At 32.8% G+C, this 25,274-nt stretch overlaps 8 non-coding genes and 1 pseudogene across 8 annotated transcripts; 5 read left to right on the top strand and 4 right to left on the bottom strand.

Annotated features, from left to right (window-relative positions):
• On the top strand, nt 1-119 carry LOC133318905 (5S ribosomal RNA). The gene has a single exon (XR_009752638.1). It is a non-coding gene; the product is annotated as a 5S ribosomal RNA (ribosomal RNA).
• A 5,018-nt stretch (nt 120-5,137) lies between these two features.
• Nucleotides 5,138-5,330, bottom strand: LOC133318918 (U2 spliceosomal RNA). The gene has a single exon (XR_009752651.1). It is a non-coding gene; the product is annotated as a U2 spliceosomal RNA (small nuclear RNA).
• Nucleotides 5,331-5,887: 557 nt separating this feature from the next.
• Nucleotides 5,888-6,004, top strand: LOC116777243 (U5 spliceosomal RNA). The gene has a single exon (XR_004354036.1). It is a non-coding gene; the product is annotated as a U5 spliceosomal RNA (small nuclear RNA).
• A 2,117-nt stretch (nt 6,005-8,121) lies between these two features.
• On the bottom strand, nt 8,122-8,238 carry LOC116777237 (U5 spliceosomal RNA). The gene has a single exon (XR_004354035.1). It is a non-coding gene; the product is annotated as a U5 spliceosomal RNA (small nuclear RNA).
• Nucleotides 8,239-8,795: 557 nt separating this feature from the next.
• LOC133318917 (U2 spliceosomal RNA) lies at nt 8,796-8,988 on the top strand. Its single transcript, XR_009752650.1, has one exon. It is a non-coding gene; the product is annotated as a U2 spliceosomal RNA (small nuclear RNA).
• Nucleotides 8,989-9,477: 489 nt separating this feature from the next.
• LOC133318904 (5S ribosomal RNA) lies at nt 9,478-9,596 on the bottom strand. The gene has a single exon (XR_009752637.1). It is a non-coding gene; the product is annotated as a 5S ribosomal RNA (ribosomal RNA).
• Nucleotides 9,597-23,352: 13,756 nt separating this feature from the next.
• On the top strand, nt 23,353-23,492 carry LOC133318910 (5S ribosomal RNA; annotated as a pseudogene).
• Nucleotides 23,493-23,996: 504 nt separating this feature from the next.
• Nucleotides 23,997-24,189, bottom strand: LOC116777159 (U2 spliceosomal RNA). The gene has a single exon (XR_004354015.2). It is a non-coding gene; the product is annotated as a U2 spliceosomal RNA (small nuclear RNA).
• Nucleotides 24,190-24,897: 708 nt separating this feature from the next.
• On the top strand, nt 24,898-25,014 carry LOC116777256 (U5 spliceosomal RNA). The gene has a single exon (XR_004354038.2). It is a non-coding gene; the product is annotated as a U5 spliceosomal RNA (small nuclear RNA).
• Nucleotides 25,015-25,274: the final 260 nt, after the last annotated feature.

Here is a 25,274-nt window from a genome sequence, read left to right as displayed (position 1 = left end):
GCCAACGTCCATACCACGTTGAATACACCGGTTCTCGTCCGATCACCGAAGTTAAGCAACGTCGGGCGCGGTCAGTACTTGGATGGGTGACCGCCTGGGAACACCGCGTGATGTTGGCTTTTTTACTTCTCGTTATTTTAAATAACGAATTATATATACACAATACAGAACAAATCCTGTTTACTCTCTCTTCTACATCTGACATTAATTAAGTACATAGTATATATATGTACATATATTAAGGGTTTTTATTGCAATTCCCTTATTTCTCTGTCATTACTATTTTCAAAATAATCGTCTTCTTATTAATCGACCACGGAAACTAGTAATATTTGAGTATAAAAAATGGATATCAGACATGTCGAAGAGCCATGTCCAAGTTGATTATTAGGAGCTGTGACGTCAGCGATGTTATCGTCACATAACACTATTTCCACCTATCAGGTTATCCATTTTCACCAATAAAGCACTCTCACTTACTCACACCACTTTATTTTCAACTTTAACTAACACTTAGTAATTTCTCCTGGATAGCTCTCACACCACTGTGTCCTCGCCACAGATGTCTCCGAATATAAATGGTTTTCGTGGAGTCATTACATTTACTCTTAATTTTAAATAATAACTTACAAAGATTATTCGTAGTAATTTAAATAAACAGTAATCATTACAAAATGTTTTCGTAATCAATTATTAAACCAACTAAACTTTATATTGCCATTTAAAATTTAAAGAAATCATAATTGAATAACATTGATTACAAAATGGTTACTGTTTATGTTTGTGTTTTACTAAAACTCACAAAATAACTTATCTTTACATATTACAAATCACGATACGAATTGCCATTTACTTTCCTTCAATACAAATCGTACGACGATCTATAAAACAAATAATTTTGTTAAAGTTATTACTAACGCCTTGACATTGTTTATGTCACATCTACCCTCTAAAGTGAAATACATATGAAACAACTATACATAGGAAACAACTACCCTTTATAATGGTTTTTTAAATGTCGTTGCGCCGACACGGCCATTCTGCGGCCTGGTGCGTGCCCTGCACCAGTTTTACTTTGTTGTGATATATCAACGTATCAACATACGCTGTATTAAAGAGATCACTTGGATTCTCTGAACCTGTGTTTGTGTTTTTTTTTTTAATGCAAAATGCTCCACGCATCTTTGCTTACTTTTATTGAAGTGGGTTTGTTGCTGTGGTCTGGGCGGTCTTGTACGCCGTGGTCCACAGGGGCTCTAAGGGATTGAGGTAGGTCGATGCTGTGGTCTGGGACTTTTGTCCGTGGTCCACAGAGGATATTGATTTTATGATGTTGCTGTGGTCTGGGCGGTCTCGTACGCCGTGGTCCACAGGGGCTCTAAGGGATTGAGGTAGGTCGATGCTGTGGTCTGGGACTTTTGTCCGTGGTCCACAGAGGCTCTAAAAGATTTGAAGAAAGGTAATATTTTAGTACAGGTTCTAAAATTATTATTATTTTTTTTTTTATTGACCTCATGTCAAGTAATCAACTTGAGAGATCTTTTGATAAAGACAATTGTCAATAAATTGATACTTTACTAAGCAATGAATGTTGGACCAAGTTTATTGATCGTTCATTGGATTCAACTTCTAAATTTTCAGAAGCTTTAACATTTAATGGACTGTCGTAATGTGGAGGATCATCAATCTGATCCGCCGACACGGTTCCTGCTGCTGCTGGATTTGGTGCTGGACGTAATTGATCATGAGCTAACTTATGCGGCCGGCCTCTACCGGTTACACGTTTTAGCATGTAACGATCATGTTCCAATATTTTGTATATTTCGTATGGTTCAGTATTTTTCAGATCCAAAGAAGTTTGTTTACGAGGATTAGTTTTGATTAGTGCATAGTCACCTCTCTTAAATGAACGTAGCTTACCCTTACTTTTTTCAAAACTCTGTTTATCATATTCCGCCGAAGCCAACATTTTCTGTTGCACATATTCCTCCAATACATCAAAATTTATAAATTCATTCTCAAAATCAATTAACCTTAATAGTTCCGATGGCACACAATGCTGCCGACGAGTGAGAAGAGTTAGAGGTGCAACTCCAGTAACTCTATGAGGCGTGCAATTAAACGAGAGTTACAATGGTTCAAGAGCAGTCTGCCAGTTTTCGGTAGTGTAATTTTTATAATAGTTAGGGCATTTTTTAAAGTGCTCATGATACTTTCAAGCTGTCCTTTAGCTCGGCTTATTCCCGGTGCGATTGAATGTATGTTGCTCCCAAAGCGGTTACAATAAACTTTGAATTCACCAAGAAACTCTCGACCTCCATCAACCATGATCTGAACTGGTGTTCCAAAAAGATGTACTAATCGTTTCAAGGCTGCGAGACTGATCCTTCACTACTCCTAGTTCCTAATTTCCAGGTAATGTCCATATGTACTACTTGAAATGCTGCCGTGGGTTTCTGGATTGGATGAAGTCGTACTTGTTGCTACCTGACGAGTTTTTTGATGTTCTGCAAATTATAAAATTTTCAACAAATCTTCCGATTAAAGTACTCATTTTATCAAAAACATATGTCTTTTATTTTTTGAAGAGGTCTCTCCCATCCTGGGTGATGTAATGCGGTGTGAAATGAATTTATTAAATCTCGTCTGCCCGTGATCACGGTTGCTCAAAAGTAACCGAAACGTCGGGAGCCTGTAATTTTAACAAAATTAAAGCACGCGTATATCCGAAAAATATTAGTTTCATTTAAATGAATTTACTATACTCCCCTGAAATGATGATAGGAACGACAATGACTTCATGTTGGCCAAGCACAGGATCTGTTAAAATTTTCTTTAGGACACCTTCTCTTAGTGTATAGTTTGCGGCTGCGTGGTCGCTGGTCATGCTATCTTATTAAAGGACGAAGTAAATCATCAAGTTCTATTTGTAACCATTCCATGTCTTTGCTTATCATATTGACAGATATTTCATTAGATGGGTTTCTACATCTATGAATTCACATCTATGAATTAACGATCTGAGCTAGAACTGCTCCGTATCCAATGCTACTATCATCTGTATACAGCTCTGTTGGTGCTGTTTCTTTCTCGAATAATTTTATGTTCAAGTAATTCCTTAATAATTGAACGAACTGTTTCCCTCCTCACAGGACTTAATCGATATGGTCTACGTTCTACATATCTATCGTTATCTTCTAAGCGTATTTGTAGTACTTCGGTGTTTAACACGTGATTTTCATATTTGTTGAGCAAAATTATTAATCTATTTATTAGATCTTGATCAGTTAGGTCGCCAAAATTATTAAATTTATCACTCCTAGACATCACATGACGTATAGCAGGTTGGTGAAGAAAAATAGCACCATGCGAGTTTACTATCACACTAAAATTCGTGTTTTCAATCAAATTCATTCCAATTAAAACATCTGAACATATTTCACAGTCAGATACAATATGAAACTGAATCTCTATTCTAAGATCATTTATAAAGCATACTGTTGTTAATGTTGATAGCGACACTACTGTAAATTGTCTCAGACCTTTCGAATATTGTACTAAATTTGTTCGTTTTATAGTTCCTTGTAATGTATTCTATGTATTAGGGTGGGACCGTTTCACGTATCGTATCGGCGATGCCACAGAGATCAATTCGGGTACTGATGACGCTCTAACATTTAGTAATTCGATTCGCAGTCGTTCATCCCCTATACAACAATCACTGCCTTTCTTATACGTCGCCATAGAACCCACGCTTGTGACAAAAATTGCGTAATATCCTTAGTATTATCATAGTTATGTTCTTTAAAACGAACGATCTCCCGCGAATATCCAGTCTCTGGTTCGATGTGAAAAGTCGTAATCAAAACATCCCGCAATTCCGATCACGTTGTTGTAAATATTAACCAATTGTCAACCCATAACTTTGTGCGTCCTCTGAGTAGACTCCGGACCTTCATTCTGATTTAGTAATCAGTAAAGTTATAGGTTTCCATAGCAGTTGTAATATGTTGACACCATTCTCTGATTCCAACATTCATGTCCCGGTCATATGATGGCAGGTATCAGTAATTTTAATTTTGGCTTCTGGTTGACCAGGAATACGATCGACATACGCTTTATCACTTTTAGCATTTGTGAAAAAAAAAAAATAATAATTCGGTATTTACCACTGCAACTGAGCCTCCAGTATTGTCAGATGGACGAGTAGAAGTAGGTAATCCCACTTCTGATGTCGTAGAGCCATGTCCAAGTTGATTATTAGGAGCTGTGACGTCAGCGATGTTATCGTCACATAACACTATTTCCACCTATCAGGTTATCCATTTTCACCAATAAAGCACTCTCACTTACTCACACCACTTTATTTTCAACTTTAACTAACACTTAGTAATTTCTCCTGGATAGCTCTCACACCACTGTGTCCTCGCCACAGATGTCTCCGAATATAAATGGTTTTCGTGGAGTCATTACATTTACTCTTAATTTTAAATAATAACTTACAAAGATTATTCGTAGTAATTTAAATAAACAGTAATCATTACAAAATGTTTTCGTAATCAATTATTAAACCAACTAAACTTTATATTGCCATTTAAAATTTAAAGAAATCATAATTGAATAACATTGATTACAAAATGGTTACTGTTTATGTTTGTGTTTTACTAAAACTCACAAAATAACTTATCTTTACATATTACAAATCACGATACGAATTGCCATTTACTTTCCTTCAATACAAATCGTACGACGATCTATAAAACAAATAATTTTGTTAAAGTTATTACTAACGCCTTGACATTGTTTATGTCACATCTACCCTCTAAAGTGAAATACATATGAAACAACTATACATATGAAACAACTACCCTTTATAATGGTTTTTTAAATGTCGTTGCGCCGACAGACATAATAATTATATAATCGTACTTTGAATCACAGTAGAGTCCTCTTACAATTTAGGTCATCACCTGCATAGAAGAAATGTAATTTACAGGCTACTTTCCAGTTTCTCTGTGTGTATAATACTGTGTCCAGAAAGCACATGTGACGACGAAGTTCGAGATATAAGTTCTTTTTAAAGTATTCAACATAATGCAACCAGTAGGTTGTATTGTGGTGAGTTTGTTGATAAGTTATTATGTGGGCCGATCCCGGCGGCACTGCAATGCCGGGCCGACCCGTGACGGGAGTGGAGCGAGCCCCGAACATCCCGTCGGTTTACAAAAATCAGTTTAATATACTGGTCCCGACATGCGGGAACTTTCAGATATTAAGCTGAAAAGAACAGATACTACACTTTGATCTTAGCCAAAAGGCCGAGAAGCGATGCCCTGAACCTGACTACGACCGAGCGTCATTCAGAGAGCAGAAATTTTACTACCGCGATTTATACGAAGGCAGCGGAATTCATAGCGACATCTAGTGGCGCTTTGTAAAGGGCGTCGCCGATGTAGAGTCCCTAACGTTATTAGTGATTTGTGATAGACACATTTTTTTGCCGGACTCGAATAAATATGAAAGGAGTAGTCACGCAGTTTAGTTCCATATACGATGTCATTTTAATTCTAAAATGTCAAATAAAATAGAAAAACAAAAAAAAATACTCTCTGTACTATACATGTATCTTGGTTTCCTGTGTGAGTGTGAGACTCTAAATATTATTAAAATGTAAAAAATTACCATGTAAACTCTACATATCGTCTGGTAATATGTGTTTCTTGTGGATTTTTATCAACACACGTGTGGTAATGATATAGTCTTACTCTACATTTGTTGTGCTTACAGTCATCCGCTAGATGTCTCTGTATGTAAACTAGATGTATTCTGCATCGCGGTGATAAAAGTTTTCTCTCTTCGATGACTACGAGCGTCAGACGCGGTTACGGTACTCTGGTTTCCCTTCAAAACGTATAAATCTTTCGCCTTTTACTAAAGATTTCCGTGGAGGGGAACACTCAAATGAGTCTAACTCTACTTTTTGAAGCCTCACCCTAGGTGAGGTTAATAGTTCCTTTAGAAGTGTTTTAAGTGATTATGCTCGTACTGTAAGATTAATTTCATATTAACATTAACTAGGCATTTACTAATTTTAGAGCATTAATATATTTGTACGTACATGAAATGTTCAATTATTAATTTTTTAACACAGTTTCACCAATCTCTGTTTGTTAAATCTTAAAAAGGAATTTACTAACGAAGTTTCAAAAATATAATTTTCTACCAATATATTTACGAACCACGATGAAAAAATTATAAAGCATTATTAAATGTGACGTTATATGACCGACTATTAATAAATACAAGGAAATAGACATTAGTGAGTGGTAGGACGCTCTATACATTAAACAGTCCATCAAACGCCTTAACAAGACATTATCTATTTATCATTGTTTGGTGTTACTGGATCTAAAATAAGTTTTTTAATCTATCAAACTTTTTTTTTTGCTTTTATTTTTGACATTAGTCTAGTTTAATATAAAGGTAATCCGAAAATATCAATTAAATGTATTTATTTGTTTTTAGGATGGGGACACATATGTATATCCCTATTTTCATTTACTTATATATTTTTTGATGTAAGGCCCTAAATATTATATCAATACTTATTAAAAAACAAAGTCCCCTGCTGCGTCTGTCTGTCTGTCTGTTTGCGGTAAACTGAAAAACTGTTGCAACAATTTTCAAGTGACTTTCACCACTCGATAACGTGATTCTTGAGGAAGGTATTAATATAAAATTTGTTAAGTTTTTGTATTTATTTGTGTGTACATTAACGATCTTTGTTGAGGATGTCGGGAAAAAATGAGCAATCTGGGAGCTTATAACGAAAACGCTGCCTAAAGCCCTGGAGATATAACAAAATAATGTGTGGTGAAATTGTCCATCACATCTACAGATCTACATCTACAGAAGAGTCCGCGGTGGCATATATCTATCTCTTGAGAATAACATACTATATACATTTAACTACTTTTAAAAATTTGCATTCGTGAAGTGTTTAAAGGAAAGCTAATTACATAATTACGGTATAAAGTCTTTTCAAAATAAATCTTTTCGTGTTCAAGCCTATATCAGTATCTGTAAATTCTTTTTGAACCATTTATATCAGCCTTATCATTTGAAAGTTATCATAACATAAGTCCAGAAATGCTCAATATTAAATCCGCTTGATAGCTCGCTCAGTCGCTTCGTATGAGGCAATCGCTGACGTCCCCTCACGCACCGTCTTATCTACTGTTTTTTAGCTATTAAACCGAACGACAATAATTCACGAGCAATGAATGTGTTTTCTTTACTTATTTAATTCGATACTTAACTACTAAGTTTCCCGACCATTATTTGTATATCTTGTGTTAATGTAAATCATTTCAAACTTTTTAGTCGCATTTCCTTGTTGTGTCCATTTTCTTAAATTCTGTTGTTCTGTGTCTTCTTCTTCTGTCAATTTTGTTCCGTGTCTTGATTTAGTAGGAAATAGATCAAAGTAAGTGCATCCCTAATTAGTCAAGCAATTAAGTGTTATTCTTCAGAGGTTTTTAATTCGTACTACAGATTCTTATTTTTTGTTGTGAAGCATAAATACTTTAGTTTAAGGTTTAGTATACCATCCTGATAATATAAGAATTCCTCGGCGAAAATCCAATTTAGGACGCAATACGTCTTCTACCAAAAATTCGTTTGAAAATGATCAACAGAGAACTGATCGTTTATCATTGAATCGTGAAAGATTCCTAAAGATCACGAGAATCTCACTAGATCGTACTTTCCGATTATCGTTGGTTGATGATTAGCATCATGTTTAAAGAGAAACAGAAACGCCTGAAGATAACGAAGCCCGCTTGGGTAACGACCGTATTCAGCATAGGCAGTAAAGGAATGCTTCACTAAATAGTAAGAGTAGAACGCAAATACTACTTCATGAAGAGTATTCTACGATGCATAATGATTTTTCAATTAATTACCAATCATGTGCCAATTAAACGAGACGATATTGTTTGGCCAAAACAGCCTTTAAAGTCATTCCTTGACGGAAATCACCCGAAACATTCGGCATTCTAATTTGAAATTAATCTTACAGTACGAGCATAATCACTTAAAACACTTCTAAAGGAACTATTAACCTCACCTAGGGTGAGGCTTCAAAAAGTAGAGTTAGACTCATTTGAGTGTTCCCCTCCACGGAAATCTTTAGTAAAAGGCGAAAGATTTATACGTTTTGAAGGGAAACCAGAGTACCGTAACCGCGTCTGACGCTCGTAGTCATCGAAGAGAGAAAACTTTTATCACCGCGATGCAGAATACATCTAGTTTACATACAGAGACATCTAGCGGATGACTGTAAGCACAACAAATGTAGAGTAAGACTATATCATTACCACACGTGTGTTGATAAAAATCCACAAGAAACACATATTACCAGACGATATGTAGAGTTTACATGGTAATTTTTTACATTTTAATAATATTTAGAGTCTCACACTCACACAGGAAACCAAGATACATGTATAGTACAGAGAGTATTTTTTTTTGTTTTTCTATTTTATTTGACATTTTAGAATTAAAATGACATCGTATATGGAACTAAACTGCGTGACTACTCCTTTCATATTTATTCGAGTCCGGCAAAAAAATGTGTCTATCACAAATCACTAATAACGTTAGGGACTCTACATCGGCGACGCCCTTTACAAAGCGCCACTAGATGTCGCTATGAATTCCGCTGCCTTCGTATAAATCGCGGTAGTAAAATTTCTGCTCTCTGAATGACGCTCGGTCGTAGTCAGGTTCAGGGCATCGCTTCTCGGCCTTTTGGCTAAGATCAAAGTGTAGTATCTGTTCTTTTCAGCTTAATATCTGAAAGTTCCCGCATGTCGGGACCAGTATATTAAACTGATTTTTGTAAACCGACGGGATGTTCGGGGCTCGCTCCACTCCCGTCACGGGTCGGCCCGGCATTGCAGTGCCGCCGGGATCGGCCCACATAATAACTTATCAACAAACTCACCACAATACAACCTACTGGTTGCATTATGTTGAATACTTTAAAAAGAACTTATATCTCGAACTTCGTCGTCACATGTGCTTTCTGGACACAGTATTATACACACAGAGAAACTGGAAAGTAGCCTGTAAAATACATTTCTTCTATGCAGGTGACGACCTAAATTCTAAGAGGACTCTACTGTGATTCAAAGTACGATTATATATTTTAATGTTAATCAATAGTTAAATAATTATTATGTCTGATATCCATTTTTTATACTCAAAATATTACTAGTTTCCGTGGTCTATTAATAAGAAGACGATTATTTTGAAAATAGCAATGAAAGAGAAATAAGGGAATTGCAATAAAAACCCTTAATATATGTACATATATATACTAGGTCCTAAATAATATCAGAAAAGAAGAGTAAACAGGATTTGTTGTGTATTGTGTATATATAATTCGTTATTTAAAATAACGAGAAGTAAAAAAGCCAACATCACGCGGTGTTCCCAGGCGGTCACCCATCCAAGTACTGACCGCGCCCGACGTTGCTTAACTTCGGTGATCGGACGAGAACCGGTGTATTCAACGTGGTATGGACGTTGGCAAGTGCAATATTAAACATCGTTGGCACATAATATTGAAACGACGACGTCATTTCAAAATTATAAATATATTATTATGTATTCTCTTATTCGTTATAAGAACTACATGTACTAAAGGTGATGTTATCACAATATATAATCTATTTGTCACATAACCTGTACTGACTATGTGTATATAATGTTGCCGTGTGTATTAATAGTATTGTGACGTCCGAATTGTCTATATTCGTCAGTTAATAGCAACATAAGTGAAGTTTTTTTAATAACCAGTTGTAAGTAATGTTCTTTTCAGGTTTTGTTTCGATCGTTCTTGTACTATAAATGTCGGAGCGTCAGGTTTTAAGCCGCAGCGAACCAGCCGAGTTCTTTTCTTCTTGGACGACTCCAAGTCTTAGGATTTAAGCATCTCGGTTTTAGTTTCAACGTCGCTTTTGTGCTTAATAGGTGGGTAGATAGGCACTGCTTGGAGTAGTGAGTGTCCGTTTGTACAGAAAGAATAATAAGACGTAATGATTTTGTTCAAATACAAATTTTTCAAATAACTCCATTCAAATTATTCTATCATTTCTATCATAATATTCAAAATCATATTTATTTATTTTCAAGAGATGGAGGCCTCATTATCAGCATTTATTCGAGAGCCTGTAACAGTGAATTTCTCCTCAAATTACATCTCATTTTCACTGTAAATTATAATTTATATTTTCACCAAAAAATACCATCGAGATGTTTTAATTTCTTTTGTTCCAAGTATTTTTACTCATCTTTCAAATTTAATAGCCTGTACTCTCTAGTTTCATCGATTTCAATTCTAATCTTAAGTCAACAAGCATAGAAAACAGAATATTAAATACCATTCTTTGGTCCGAATAGATTTTTATGTCAATTTTTTTTATATTTCTATTTAATTTTAATGTTTTTATAAGTTTTTTTTTATAAGTGTCCAATAAACTTATATATACTTTTTAGATATACCAACAAAACCAACTTACTATAATTTTGCAGAAAATCAAATATTTTGTTAAATAAAAAATGCTTACAATACATTCTATAGTAAGCACTACTTGAATTGAAGAAAAATATCTGCAATTATCCTGGTGAAATGCTAAAGGCTTATGTTGAGAATAAAAATAAAAAATTCTTGAATTGTAGAAAGTTGCAAAGAGAGAACTTTGGGATATATTCTCTAGCAGAAGTGAAACTTTACGACTACGCTCCAGCTAAATTTCCACCGTTCCGTTTGAAATATTCATCGACCTCAATGCAGTTCCACAAAAAAATTAATATTATTTACTTTCCAGCTGTGAAAAAAACGAATCATCTTCAAAGAATTTGATAAGTGGGACTGTTCTACTTATTACTTTTTCTTATATGGATTAGTGCGTCTGTTAATGTTTTTATGTGTTCAAGAAGTTCAGAATTACTGCCAGAACCCTAAACATACTTACCAATAATCGACTCAAAACACATTGTAAGATTACAATGGAGAAGTTAAGACGAGAGACAGATAATGTGTTAAGATTACGACTACCCTTAAAAAGTAAATTATTTATAGTTAAAATCGTACAAATACCCAAACTAATTGACCATTAAAATATTTCCGAAATATTCAAGAAGTAACCACATATAGGAATGAAATTTAAATTCATCAAGTATAAGGTTGTGGTCTTCTTGAATAAAACTAGTAGTGATATTTAAAAATTAAATGTTTGACGGTAGATGAAAAATAACAAGACTAACTGACAGGCACTTTTATCCCGCCTGTCCATGATCACGGCTGCTGCAAAGAGGTCGAAACTTTGGGAAAATTTAAAATAAAATAATAATACTGATTAGTATATACAAAAACATGCGTAGTTTTATTTTAAGAAAGGCAGTAGGCGCATTAAAAAATTATAAAAAATCTACACAACTTAATTACATTGTCGACTTTGTGCCAACATTCTTATTAGACGTCCCATTAAATTTGTAAAGGCCTTTACGAGCTTTAGTTAGTAAAAGTATAAGTAATGTTTTATTTAACAAGAATAAAAAATGTATATTTTACATTTGAAGATATTTTTCCCTCGTTAACTGAATACAATAACAAAACAAAAACACTTGACATAAATCGCATTTGGCCGATGTAAGTAAAGCGAATCTTTACAATAAACATCAAATATTATCCCCATACACTTAAATACTACAGTATCAATAATATAAAAGTGTGCGAGAAGGGATAATTATATCGACAGCCTGCGATCCACTCACACTCACCGTCACTGATAACTCTTTGTTTGAAAGTCAATAATGAGAAAGTGAAAGAACATAAAAATTTTAAATAGGAACTTTGGTTTGAAGTTGAAGGAGTTCGAAGAAAAAAAAATTACTTCTAATGAAAACAATGACGTTGGATGGGAAACGAATCATTAGGGGCAGTTTTCGAATTCCCGAGTAATGTTGATTCCATGGCACTGTTTTATTTAAAAAAATGTATGTAATATCCTTTCAAATAGTGTTCTTCAATATTCACCTTATGTGCAATACAAATACGATGCTGAAACAAGAAATATAGATACACATAGCAACTTATCGAATTATAAGTTCAAATGTCAAAACATTGTTTGCGCGACAACAAGTTTAAACATGAAATTTGTCAGAATAAAGTTGAATAACTCAAATACGACATCAGGATGATAATGATCTAAGCAAGTACTGTGAGTTATAATACAGTAGTTTCTACATTATCTCTTTGTGATTTTGTTATGAAAGTTCAGCTCGGCGACTGTGGCGTACTACGAGGGCTGGCAGTATTAATTAATAGGCGATGACACATTTTACTTACTTATATTAGTCATATAGAAGCCACATTTACAACACTCATGACATATTTATATTGCTGCATTAGTTTTATTTTAATTTTAAATATGCATAAATTCTGTAAAGTTTAGTTAAAAATATATGGACGATTTTAGTAAAAATACAGCGGAAAAGTTTAAGTTAGGATATTCTACTACATAAAGTCCTTCAATCACGGTATTACAAAAAAATAAAATACTTTTTTTAACTTAAAATTCCTAATATTTTTTTAATGTGAAAGGTGGCAAACGAGCAGACGGCTTACTTGATGGACAGTAGTGGCCGTCGCCTTGGATATCCGCAACATAGATGTCGTGGATGCGTTGCCAACCTTGATTTTTGAGGAAAAGGGAGGTGTGGGAATAAGAAAATGGCAGGAAAGTGTGGGCAACAGAGAAAGGGCAACCGGTTCTCTCACTCATCGGACGAAACGCAGCCACTTAAGGCTACTTCACGCCAATCTTCTGTGAGAGGGTGGTACTTCTCCGGTCGAGCCAGCCCAAATTCGAGACGCAGTAATTTGACCACAGCTAGGCTCTACCACATCTTAAAATCTAGGATTATAAAAGTAAATTGTTTTAAAGTAGGGATTGTCCGTATTTAAACCTTCGGATTGCTTTCATATTAAAAACACTTGGAGGTACCCACGTATCTCGTATAGCAGATAAGAATGTTCTCTTTTATTTCTTGTACATATGTTATGGACATTCATAACTGCTGGCAACAAAGTATAAGTCCTAAAGAATCTGCTAATAATATCATTTGAAAGTAAAATATTGTTGTCTCTCATTTGTAATATGAAAGTTTCGTCGTATGTGGGCAAAGGAAGTTTTAACTTGATCGGAGTGTTATGAATAATTCAACGACACATGTTACAAAATTTTCAATAATACTCCAAGAAATAAAGGTTCGTTAGTTTTTAAAATAAAATTCCCGTTCCGAAGAGTCATTAGACCTCTGTTCCAACTTGGCTGTTATCTGTAGCTCCATAAATACAGGGATGGTCACGAGTCAGCCGCTGTCGTGAAAACTAATTACCAGCTACCACTATGAAAATGACGAAATTTCAACTCATCCGCCCCTCACCCAGATTCCTTTAAAATAACCGGAACTTTGGTTAAAATGCAATATAATAATCGCACATTAAATTATAAAACTAAAGTTTGTTTCATATGGAAATAATCGCATACTTTGATGACTACAGTAGTTTTTAAGTAAATTAATTGAAATATGAACCGAACTTGTCCTAAGATTATTTACTGTTTAAGAGGACTAATAAAACTACCCTCAAATTTGTAAATCCTTGTATACAACGTTTAAAAACCTTGGACATAAACAATAAATTATATTTCATAACCATGTTTATATTTTCATTATTAAACTCAGAACGCATTGATTCCGTTTCTTGTCACTGGAATAAATAACAGTTTAACAGATGGTGACGCGTCGTTCAGAGCTTGAAGGATGTTGGTTTGTGCGTATTTTTATGTGTTATATATTGGAATATAGATTTCAATTACAGATATTAAAATACAGTTATTCATACTATGTTGTAAGAATTAAACCTTGTCCTTTCACTATCCATTGTAACTACATTGTATCTGTCCAATAGAAGCGACGGTTTGAACTAATATGAAAATGCTCTCTGAACGAATTGAACATTCACCGCAAGTTGATTTTATATGAGGAGGACTCAGTACCCGATCAAGACTAGTTGAGAGAGCATTTGGTAACATCTATTGTGGGCTAATTATTATCTACAAACATATCATACATGTCTTAAAATATATGTTTCATAAAGTTTAAATATGAACAAAAATAACATTAACTAATTGTAGATATTATTAAGTAATTAATTCGGATTATGAACATTTTTTAATTTATAAAAATGTATCGAAAGCATAACAAAATGTATGATCTAATCTCAACTATTACTTACAAGTTACATAATGGTTAACACACAATAGATTAAACCTCTATTGAGTTGGAGGATTTCATTACTGTTACAATACAAAGACTTCCCGCAGACGAATTTAGTCTTTTTGAAAGGATTTCCGATGAGGACTTACTAACAATATCATATCTTAACTAACAACTTATTATTTCTCGAAGGGTAATGTGAGTATTTAAGATTCTAGTTTCTAATGCTTGAGTAATACAATTTCGTATTAATTGGACTTGTGGAAATTGTTTTAAAACTAAAAATAATACTTTGGTGTTTCGTAGAGTTTCTCCTATATGTCTAGATAAGATTTCAAATGAGAATCACATTACTAGAGACCGTTAAACCTAATATTAATTAGATTAATGAATTAAACAACATGTAAACCATCTTGTTAAGGAACATTTTATACGAATTAGGAATAAAAATAGTAAAGTAACTTTTCTCTTATAAAATAACCTAAATGAAAACACAATTATTATCTTATGTTTCTATTAATTTTTAATATAAACGTAACAGAAATATCGCCGCAGTTAAAACTAACTTTCAAGGAAACAGACAAACCTTTTCATTAAAATACATAACACAAAGTAGCAATTGCAAGTTACAAAACTATTAAACTATGTTGAGTTCCAACTTCTCCTATTTGCAACAGGTGTCAGGTGCTAAGATTATCGTCACCACTCTATCTGCCTCAATCATTTAGACCTCATTATTTCACTTAGCCAGTTGTTTCGGCTGAGAAATCAAACAGTAATTCTAGTAAGATTAAAAATTACTAATCCTTTATTATTTCTTCTTTACAAATATTTATAACAATATACTAAGCTTCTAATTTAAAGTACTTTGTCTCACCGTGAATATCTGACTTCGTGTGTACATTATACTTCGAATGATAACACTATTTACTAGTAGGTTTTGTCCACGACATTGTCTTCGTTGTGTACACAGTTCTCAGAGTTCTCTCTGTATAATGTGTCCTTACTACAGCAGATACATATGTTAACCAAACACCAGCGACATCTATTATTTGTGTTACATAACTTCATTCCACGTATAGCTCTAAAGATGTATTCTCTTGCAAACTTATATCAGATATAAACGTCTTGCAACGTTTGCAACTATATATAAAAACATGATTATGTTTAGTCTATTATTTAAAATCAGTACCTAGCTGTATCAAGTACGCTCGCTGTTTTATATGAGTATCGCTGATATGACTCAATTAAATTTTACAAAAATGTGTCTTAATGTAAGAACTCGGCTTGGCAGAGGATCTCAGTTCAATATAAATTAAGTTCAGGCAATACCACAAACATATTAACGAATTGACGATACATATTTGATGTATATTACCTTGCATTTGACTATATCAGAATGACTAAATAGTGCAGTGACCTTTTCAGATATTTCTGGTATATACATAATATGAATATTTGTTTGTATCTAAATAAAATTTCAAGATGTCTTTCTCAGTATTACCAACTTATCTGTTCGGTAATAATAGTTTCATTCAAATAAAATAAACTATTTAATTAAAAAATATATAATTACATTAACAGTATCTTTACAACGAGAACTTAAAAGTTTCTCTCTGGATAGGAATAAATCGTTTTCCTCTTGTTAATATCCACCAATAACTTTTAACGACAGCGGCGGGCGAGTGACGCTCCGTTTGGGATTGGAACTAACTACAATGTGAAGCTGGAATAAAAGTAAAGGTTCTCGGCATATTTCCTATTTAATTGAACCAAAACAATATCTTAAATATTGTTTTAAAGCATTTGAACTCCTGTCTTATTTATAATAGCAATCATTTTTAATTTATAATATATTTTAAATACTTTTTTTGTCATTAAATGGCGACCTTCGAGAGATTCAATTTGAAAATATTTTCAATAAGTAACAAATAAAATTGAGTTTCTTGTCAGGTGACGCCTCTGCATCTCACATTACTTTCTCATTGATCAAATGTAGCCATCGTGTGGAACTCATTACGTATGTACCTCCGAATGGAAACTAAAATTATTATTAAACTTCAAAATATAAAAGTAATTTCTCCCTCTATTTGTACATGAACAGTATAGCTATCTGATATGATACAGGATTCAGTTGAAACTATAAAAAAAAAAACATTTTCAATTAATTATTTTTAAATACATAGCATTGAAGTTATAACGTTTTTCCTTAAATAAATACGGCACCTATTGGGGGATGGAGTGCTTTAAACAGTTAGGCTTGTCACTACAAATTTTCATTGATTTAATTTTTATACAAGAAATATTATGAATTGTCATTTGGTATATGAGATATTAAACAAGGAATAACAATCACTTATATTAAAACTATCAGTTTAAGCGCGTTTTTTGTATACATTTTACTATAGTTTGTTTAATCTCCCTTTTATTGTATTCAACTCAAATTCAACGAAATATAAAATATTTGTGTCTCAAACAATACATAAGGGGGTTAAAATTGAATATTTTTGAGATGTGGATTTCAGCACATGGAGTAATATTATCATAGTAATTTGTTTTAAATAATTTATGTACGTAATAGTTTCCAGCTATATGTGAACAATTATGAAACTGTAATCAAAATATAATTGAATCGATTCTATAGAAAGAGCCGCTTCTATTGTTGTTCAATCTCAATTGTTATCGTTGCAAATGAATGTCATTACATTAATAAGTCATTAATTTTATAATGTATAGAATGTATTAATTTCGCTTATTACTAATGCTGTCAGTTATAATGTTAAATGGACTTAGTCTTTATAGTTGACAACTCGTCAATATATAAATTTTATTTGTTTGCTATCACCGTACTGGGAGCTACCATCTTTACATTTATGTGACAAAAAGTCAAAGCGGTTGTCTATTACGAAAACCCTATCAGCAAGAAATGTGGAGATGGAAATATTTTTGTGTAAAAATAAATTATCATAAATAAGTTGTATAATATTTTTTTATGTCAAATCTGTTTTAGCTCATGAAAACAGTTTGACTCATTTATAAACGGGTCATAAAGACAAAGGACATTCGCAGCTACGAAAAGTTCTTGCAAGAAACGTTGTTAAATTGAGGGTATAAAAATCAGAAGGTTTATTATTAAAGTCATCGTTACTATTGATGTTATTGTTGAAGGTAAGATATAAAAATAGTTCATGTGTTGTTCCGTATTCTCATATCTTTTAAGATGTTAAAGAATTATTACTGCAAGTAGAAATATAAAATATCGTTGTTAAGCTATTGATTAGACATACGACTCTCAGTTGAGAGCGAATATTGATTCTAAGATATATTTCATTATATATACGACTATTTGTAAAGATAATTTGAAGCGAGATAGGTGCTTTTGCAATGGACGGCAGATAGGTTAGGTAGGTTATGGATTGATAGCATTTCTTTGGGCTATTGTGTCACGGAAATCTGATAGTTATTTTTAACTGACCATTATATTATGTTAGCCCACAGAAGTGTTGCTGTTTAATAGGAGCTTTTTATAATAACAAATTTTAATAGATTTTTTATGGATTTCTCAACGTTCTCAAGTTTGTGCTTGGAATCACTGGCTTTCCTGCTTGCACTTGCTGGACTTTTAACATATTTCAAAAATATTTTTTTTAAAATGTACCTTATTAGCTATAGAAGGAGTTTCTGAAGTTGTTCTATGAGTTCAACGGTACGCCATAACTATTGTCCAATAGGAAATCCAAAGAATACAGCAAATACTAAAGACTCCTTTTATAGTTAGGTACTTGAATTCTTTATTAATATAAGTCATTGAGAACTATAAAAGGTACCGACAGTTGATAAGTTGGTAGCCGTTTAAACTTGTTTGATCATTGTAACCTACGAAAGTGGCTTGAAACCGATTTCAGAAGATAATTATTAGTACATCACAAATTTTTGTCGTTGGGTAAAACGCCGATGTAAATATCAATATTGTTCAATTTTTTAAAAGATTTCCGAGTTATAAGCCAAACTTTACAAACAATGCAACCACGGAGGTAAAGAAAAGATAAAAAATGTACAGTTCTCAAACATCGAAAAAATCCAAAGGGAACTGTGATGATACGTAGTAATTCCTTGTGAAATAAATTAATGTCTATAAGTAAACAAAACGATGCATAGTTTGTCCACAAGGATTGTGTGACATGATATGTCATACTTATTGCAGATGATCAGGATAAGTTACAATTCAATTCTAAATAAAATTACACTTGCTCTTTTAATGTGTATGTAGGATTGATAACTTCAAGAAAAGAGAGTGTTGGTTTTCATCTTATTAAAATTTAAATTAATCCAATGTCGAATATTACACAAAACTTGCTCATGATTTTTATTTGCAAATGTCTGAAGGATTTTTTTTTCAAAAACAGAACTTTATTTTAATTAATTTTACCATTTTGTTACTTTCCATCTTTCACCAAACAAACATTAAAAATCTAACAAAAACAGTAATCTTGTCTTTTTTACAAAGCTTATCAGCGTTCCTTCAAATAGAATTGTTATTACGGAGTAGGGTTAGGCTATAAGTTTTAAAAGCCTGTTTAATTGCAGATTATATAGAAATATATATGAGGACCTCTCTAATAGAGCATTACATGAGATTATATTAGTCTTCCACGAGACACGTTATAGCATCCTACAACATAACTCAAGTAAAATAACTCGCTCTATTGTGAGAAATTTTTTTTATGTGAGTGAATTTATAAGGGGTGTTTTTTTTAGAGGTATAAATTGCAATTAAACAACGATGGAAAAATCGATTGACATAACTTTTTTTTATTCGAAAGATAATCTTGTGGCATTACGTTTTACGTTTTAATTAAGTCGTAGTGGCCTGGAGGTTAAAGGACCGCCTCTCATGCGTGAGGGCGCGGGTTCGAAACCTGGCAAGTACCAATGTGATTTTTCATAGTCATATGTACTTTCTAACAGTATTTAGACGCCACTGACGGGACGGTGAAGGAAAACATCGTGAGGAAACCTGGACTTATAATTTCAAATTATAAGTTTGAAATCGCCAACCCGTCTTGAGCAAGCGTGGCGATTAATGCTCAAAACCTTCTCCATGCGAGAAGAGGCTTATGCTCAGCAGTGGGCTTCCGATAGGCTGATGATGATTACGTTTTAAATATGATTTCCGGCATATGACTGCCACGGCCGCCTCGGATGCAGTCCAGTCTGGACGCCCAATTTACGATGACTTTATCCAACATTTGTGGCCGTATATCGGGAATAACATGAAATAAAATTGCAAAATTTGCAAGCGTTGTAAGGCGTGAGTCTATTCATAATGAATTGCCAAATCAAACTGAGAATAAATCACTTGACAGCTGTTAGATCGGTCGCCATCTTGAAAAGTAATACCAACTTAAAGTTATATATGAACGATGTAAATATAGATCTTCTTCGAAAACAACTACTCTTATTTTGATTTAAAAATAATTTAAAGGAATAAACAAAACTGTATGAACCTAATAATATTTCCTCACTAATATTTTAACTGCGGAACGTGAGCAGTCTCTGTGAGTCATAAAGTAATATCACAAATATATAAAACGTTTACTGAAAGCCGTTTCACTTCGTTCACTTTTAGCGAATCACTGCTATTCAATACATTTAGCAATTTTCATTGTAATAGTTCTCTCGTTAAAATTCTCAATAGTTAACTGTCAAAATATTATACTTTAGTTTATTTTTACGAATGTGTAACATATAGTTTCTAATATCTTTAGATATATACTGGTGTAAAATAAATGTAATGGTAAAGATTCAACACACATATTAAAATGAAGTTATTTAAATAAAAGGAGGGTACTTTTAAAATCAATATTTTAAAGCAAATGTGTTTTTTTTTCCACTAAACAAACAATATAAAAACAATAATTCTATGATTTTATTCCTTTACAATTTCAACAGGTAGCAAATAACGTCCAGAAGCTTCTCTTCTGATAAAAAATTGCTTTGATGTTCAATCACGTTAAGTTTGAGCGCTGGTTTTGTAAATTAATTCCTTATAAAATTAAATATCCCGAGTTAGAAAGAATTTATCTTATATTCAATACGTGTACAAGAATAAGGAATGTGGTTATTAAAATAATTTTAATACAAATATCGAAGTGAAGAATGGAAGAGGGCAGAGATAGGATATAGCACATCGTTTAGCGAGCAGAGTAATTCAGGGATAACGAGATGTTTGGGTGTTTCATAGATTAATTCATTAATGGAATGTTTTAGTAACTTTAGTAAGGATTAAGGACCGGAATAAACTTAGTAAAGAATCTTATATATTAAGTCAGTTACGATGAAGGAATTTCTATACTCAATAGCTATTATATATTTGTCTTTGTTATAATAGATCGAGGAACAACCAGATACAAAAGGTACCAGAAGATGACGTCTCCTGAAATATAAAATATATGGTATTAACATAACAATGGGCTGCAATAATATGAATTTAATACAAATATCGTTTTCATTAAGTTTAAAGCAAATAAACGGATTAAGGTAATTCTTGTAAGTTATTATACTCCTTGTTGTCATTTTCTTTTTTGTATAATTCCTGATATTGTTTAGGTGTCCATCGTATTCATATCTGGTTTGAGTGTAACGAATTCAATTAACTTATATATGTTCTAATAATAATGAATTCTCCAGCGGCTAATAGCAAACTGTTGGAATGATACTGACAATCGAGTTTTTAAGGATTTAAAACGCAAACAAGACTTCACTGCTGGCTTTGCTCGGGTATTAACAGATATATGAAAAAAAATAAGCTGAGTATTATATAATAATATAATTTCATTAGGTACACAGCAAATTAATGAGAAGGTAGATGTGATAATCGTTCTCTATGTTCGTATATATAATATTATATAAAGAAATGGCCTATAATGTATCTGGTCTCATTTAAAGTAGTGCTGTTATTGTGTTTATCCTCGTTACTGAGTATTTAGCTGTTGTATAAAGGATTAAGATATAACACTCGGTTATACTCAATCAACTCATTAAAGACGTTCATACATTTCCTGACACCTTAATGTTAAATCAGCTTTTAGGCCTCGATTACTAATTATAAATATTATATCACTATATATATTAATAAAGAATAAAACATTTTCTTCTTCTCTATCTAAGTTTAATATTTTTCATACCTTTTTAAAATTAAGGATGGATTGTTTATTGAAATTGTTAATATAATTGAAATGTGTCGGTTTTTAAGTTTTCCTCACATATAACTTATCACGATAAAACTAAGTTTTCAATGTTAAACTAAACCAACAGACAGTTAGACAACGTAATTAATATATATATTTCGTTATTGTATTTGTATATAAAAAATATATTTTATATCGTTTCGGTTTTATATTCAAATTATTATTTTTTATACATTACAAAAAAACCGATTAAATCAAACATTTTAAGTCTTCTTGATTACATTACACTACTCGAAATACATTCAGATACCAGACACAATCGAATAGTAAATAGTTTTATATTTTGATATAATTTTATAGAAGAAATAGATTCTGAGGAGAGCTCTTGAAAGAGTTTACAAGTTAAAATTTGGTACAGTTAGGTTTAAACAGGAGTTATATGAAGGTGGCAATATATAGTTTACTTTACTCTAAAAGAAAGTGTTTTACAAACTGCATTTAACAGAAATCTAACCTTTATAACAGTGTAGGTGACATTGTCAGGAGCAACGAGCCAGCGATCTGCATACTAAGAGAACAACTAGCAACCACCTCTGATACAAGGGAGGTTTCAAATACTATTAGCCAGCAATTAAGAATAGTATGCTTACACTCAGCGTTTCCAGTTTTAATAAACACAAATCTTCACACATTGATATTAGTATTGACGTCATAAGTATGGAATTCATTAATTTAGATTGATCAGATTCAAAGATTATTTTTTGTTTATACATTTAGACTTAAATAAGTGTATATAATATTCACAAAGTCGTAACATTATTTGCTTAAATTTTAGTTCTATATTTGATTAATGCAATGAGTCAATGACATTGGCAGTTTTGTAAAGGAAAGCCTGGGTGTAGAGATAGTCCTGCATTAGTATCGTGCTTTAAAAATACAAAAAAATTTATTATTACAACTTTATTTATAAAAATATATACATATGTGTTTGTGTTCAAAAAGTTATATCTACAATATTTAATTAAAGAGGAAATAATCATTGTTTCATTAATGCAAAATTTATGACGTGAAAGAACATATTTCCATTCTTCCCTACACCCGTACAACTTCACAAATATTAACATTTTTTATCATAAAGGTAAGTATGAGAATTAGGAATAGTTATTACTGACTATTCATCACCTTCTAAAGGTGACGCTAACAGAAATAATAATGAGGCTGTTTGAAAATGTTAGAATAATTACCATATATAATAAAAATGTTACCAGGGTGATTGCAATTAAAAACAACAAAATTGCAAAATACGGTCCGACATTTGTACTATAAGAACACTCTTGACAAAACCTCCAAAAAACATTTTTTAGGATCGACTATTAAAAACACTACACTTATGTTATTATTAATATTCGTCAGTACCTATTAACAATTCCTACATCAAAGTATTAATAATGTAACATTCGGCTTACACTGAATATATAGAAAATATGGGTTGTGAGTGTACGATCTCATTGTTCTACAGCTAAGAAACCTTCAACCTCCAATACCTAAGCCTTTTTCGTGACGTTGCCAGATTTAATTTTTAGAACAGTCTTTACGTTTAGAAAGCTTATTCTCTTAAAATATTCAAAATGAATTCGGGATAAGCAATTTATAAAATAATTAGATTATCTATTGTGATAACATCATGTGCCTAAGAACATAGTTCTTGTAATAAATAGGAGAATAATATACATACATATATAAGTACTTTTTCTTTCAAACATTGGTGTGTCAAAATTATATACCAATTATGAGGTATGGGCTGTTGTTTGCCAACGTCCATACCACGTTGAATACACCGGTTCTCGTCCGATCACCGAAGTTAATCGTCCGATCACCGAAGTTAAGCAACGTCGGGCGCGGTCAGTACTTGGATGGGTGACCGCCTGGGAACACCGCGTGATGTTGGCTTTTTTACTTCTCTTTTTTTAACAACGAATTATATATACACAATACACGACAAATCCTGTTTACTCTCTCTTCTACATCTGACATTGACAGGATATTGTATATATATGTATATATATATTAAGGGTTTTTATTACAATTCCCTTACTTCTCTGTCATTACTATTTTCAAAATAATCGTCTTCTTATTAATCGACCACGGAAACTAGTAATATTTTTGTATTAAATATGAAAATCAGACATAATAATTATTTAACTATTCATTAACATTAAAATATATAATCGTACTTTGAATCACCATAGAGTCCTCTTAGAATTTAGGTCATCGCCTGCATAGAAGAAATGTAATTTACAGGCTACTTCCAGGTTTCTCTGTGTATATAATACTATGTGTCCAGAAAGCACATGTGACGATGTGACGATGTACGAGATAAAGGTTCATATTAAAGTATTCAACATGATGCAACCAATAATAGGTTGTATTATAGAGAGATTGTTAATAAGGTATTATATGTGGGCCGATCCCGGCGGCACTGCAATGCCGGGCCGACCCGTGACGGGAGTGGAGCGAGCCCCGAACATCCCGTCGGTTTACAAAAATCAGTTTAATATACTGGTCCCGACATGCGGGAACTTTCAGATATTAAGCTGAAAAGAACAGATACTACACTTTGATCTTAGCCAAAAGGCCGAGAAGCGATGCCCTGAACCTGACTACGACCGAGCGTCATTCAGAGAGCAGAAATTTTACTACCGTAATGTACACGAAGGCAACGGATTTCGTAGCGACATCTAGTGGCGCTTTGTAAAGGACGCCGTCGATGTAGAGTCCCTAACGTTATTAGTGATTTGTGATAGACACATTTTTTGCGGGACTCGAATGAATATGAAAGGAGTAGTCATGCAGTTTAGTTCCACATACGATATCATTTTAATTCTAAAATACTCAAATTCTACTTATATTTAAGTTAGCCTTGGAACCAGTTACCACAAAGAACATTGTTTTTTTAAACCATAAATGTAAGTAAGCACAACAATTGAATATTAATTATAATATTCCCGGGTTTAGGAAAGTAATAGATATTTTATTGAAATGTCAAAAAAAATAGAAAAACTTAAAAAAAATACTGTCTGTGCTACACATGTATCTTGGTTTTCTGTGTGAGAGTGAGACTAAATATTATTAAAATGTAAAAAAAAATACCATGTAAACTCTACATATGGTCTCGTAATATGTGTCTCTTGGGGATTTTTATCAACAAATGCATGTTAGTTATATTGTCATACTCTACATCTGTTGTCGCTACAGTCATCCACTAGATGTCTCTGTAAGTAAAAATGTCGTATTCTGCATCGCGGTGATAAAATTTTTCTCTCTTCGATGACTCCGTGCGTCAGACGCGGCTACGGTACTCTGGTTTCCCTTCAAAACGTATAAATCTTTCGCCTTTTACTAAAGATTTCCGTGGAGGGGAACACTCAAATGAGTCTAACTCTACTTTTTGAAGCCTCACCCTAGGTGAGGTTAATAACAGCCTCTAATTCATAATTTAATTGAGATTTATATGTATTGTTCATTGCTTAAGCTTTTTTAAATATTATCTATTATTACGTATCAGGGTATAATAAAATTTATGTTGAGAGTGGATTTTAGAGAGACCGTGGCCGTGAACAGTCCATCCATGAAGTACCTCGTACATCTGTCGCTGATGAGTTTGTCGTTCTGTTTCCTGGATTCCAGAACTTCTCAGTCCAAGTCCAGAGATGTGAATTATTCGAAATGTTA

This window comes from Danaus plexippus, chromosome 8 (assembly GCF_018135715.1).
Source record: "Danaus plexippus chromosome 8, MEX_DaPlex, whole genome shotgun sequence".
NCBI classification, from domain to species: domain Eukaryota; kingdom Metazoa; phylum Arthropoda; class Insecta; order Lepidoptera; family Nymphalidae; genus Danaus; species Danaus plexippus.
Note: the sequence above shows the minus strand (reverse complement) of the source record. Positions and strands in the feature narration are given on the sequence as shown.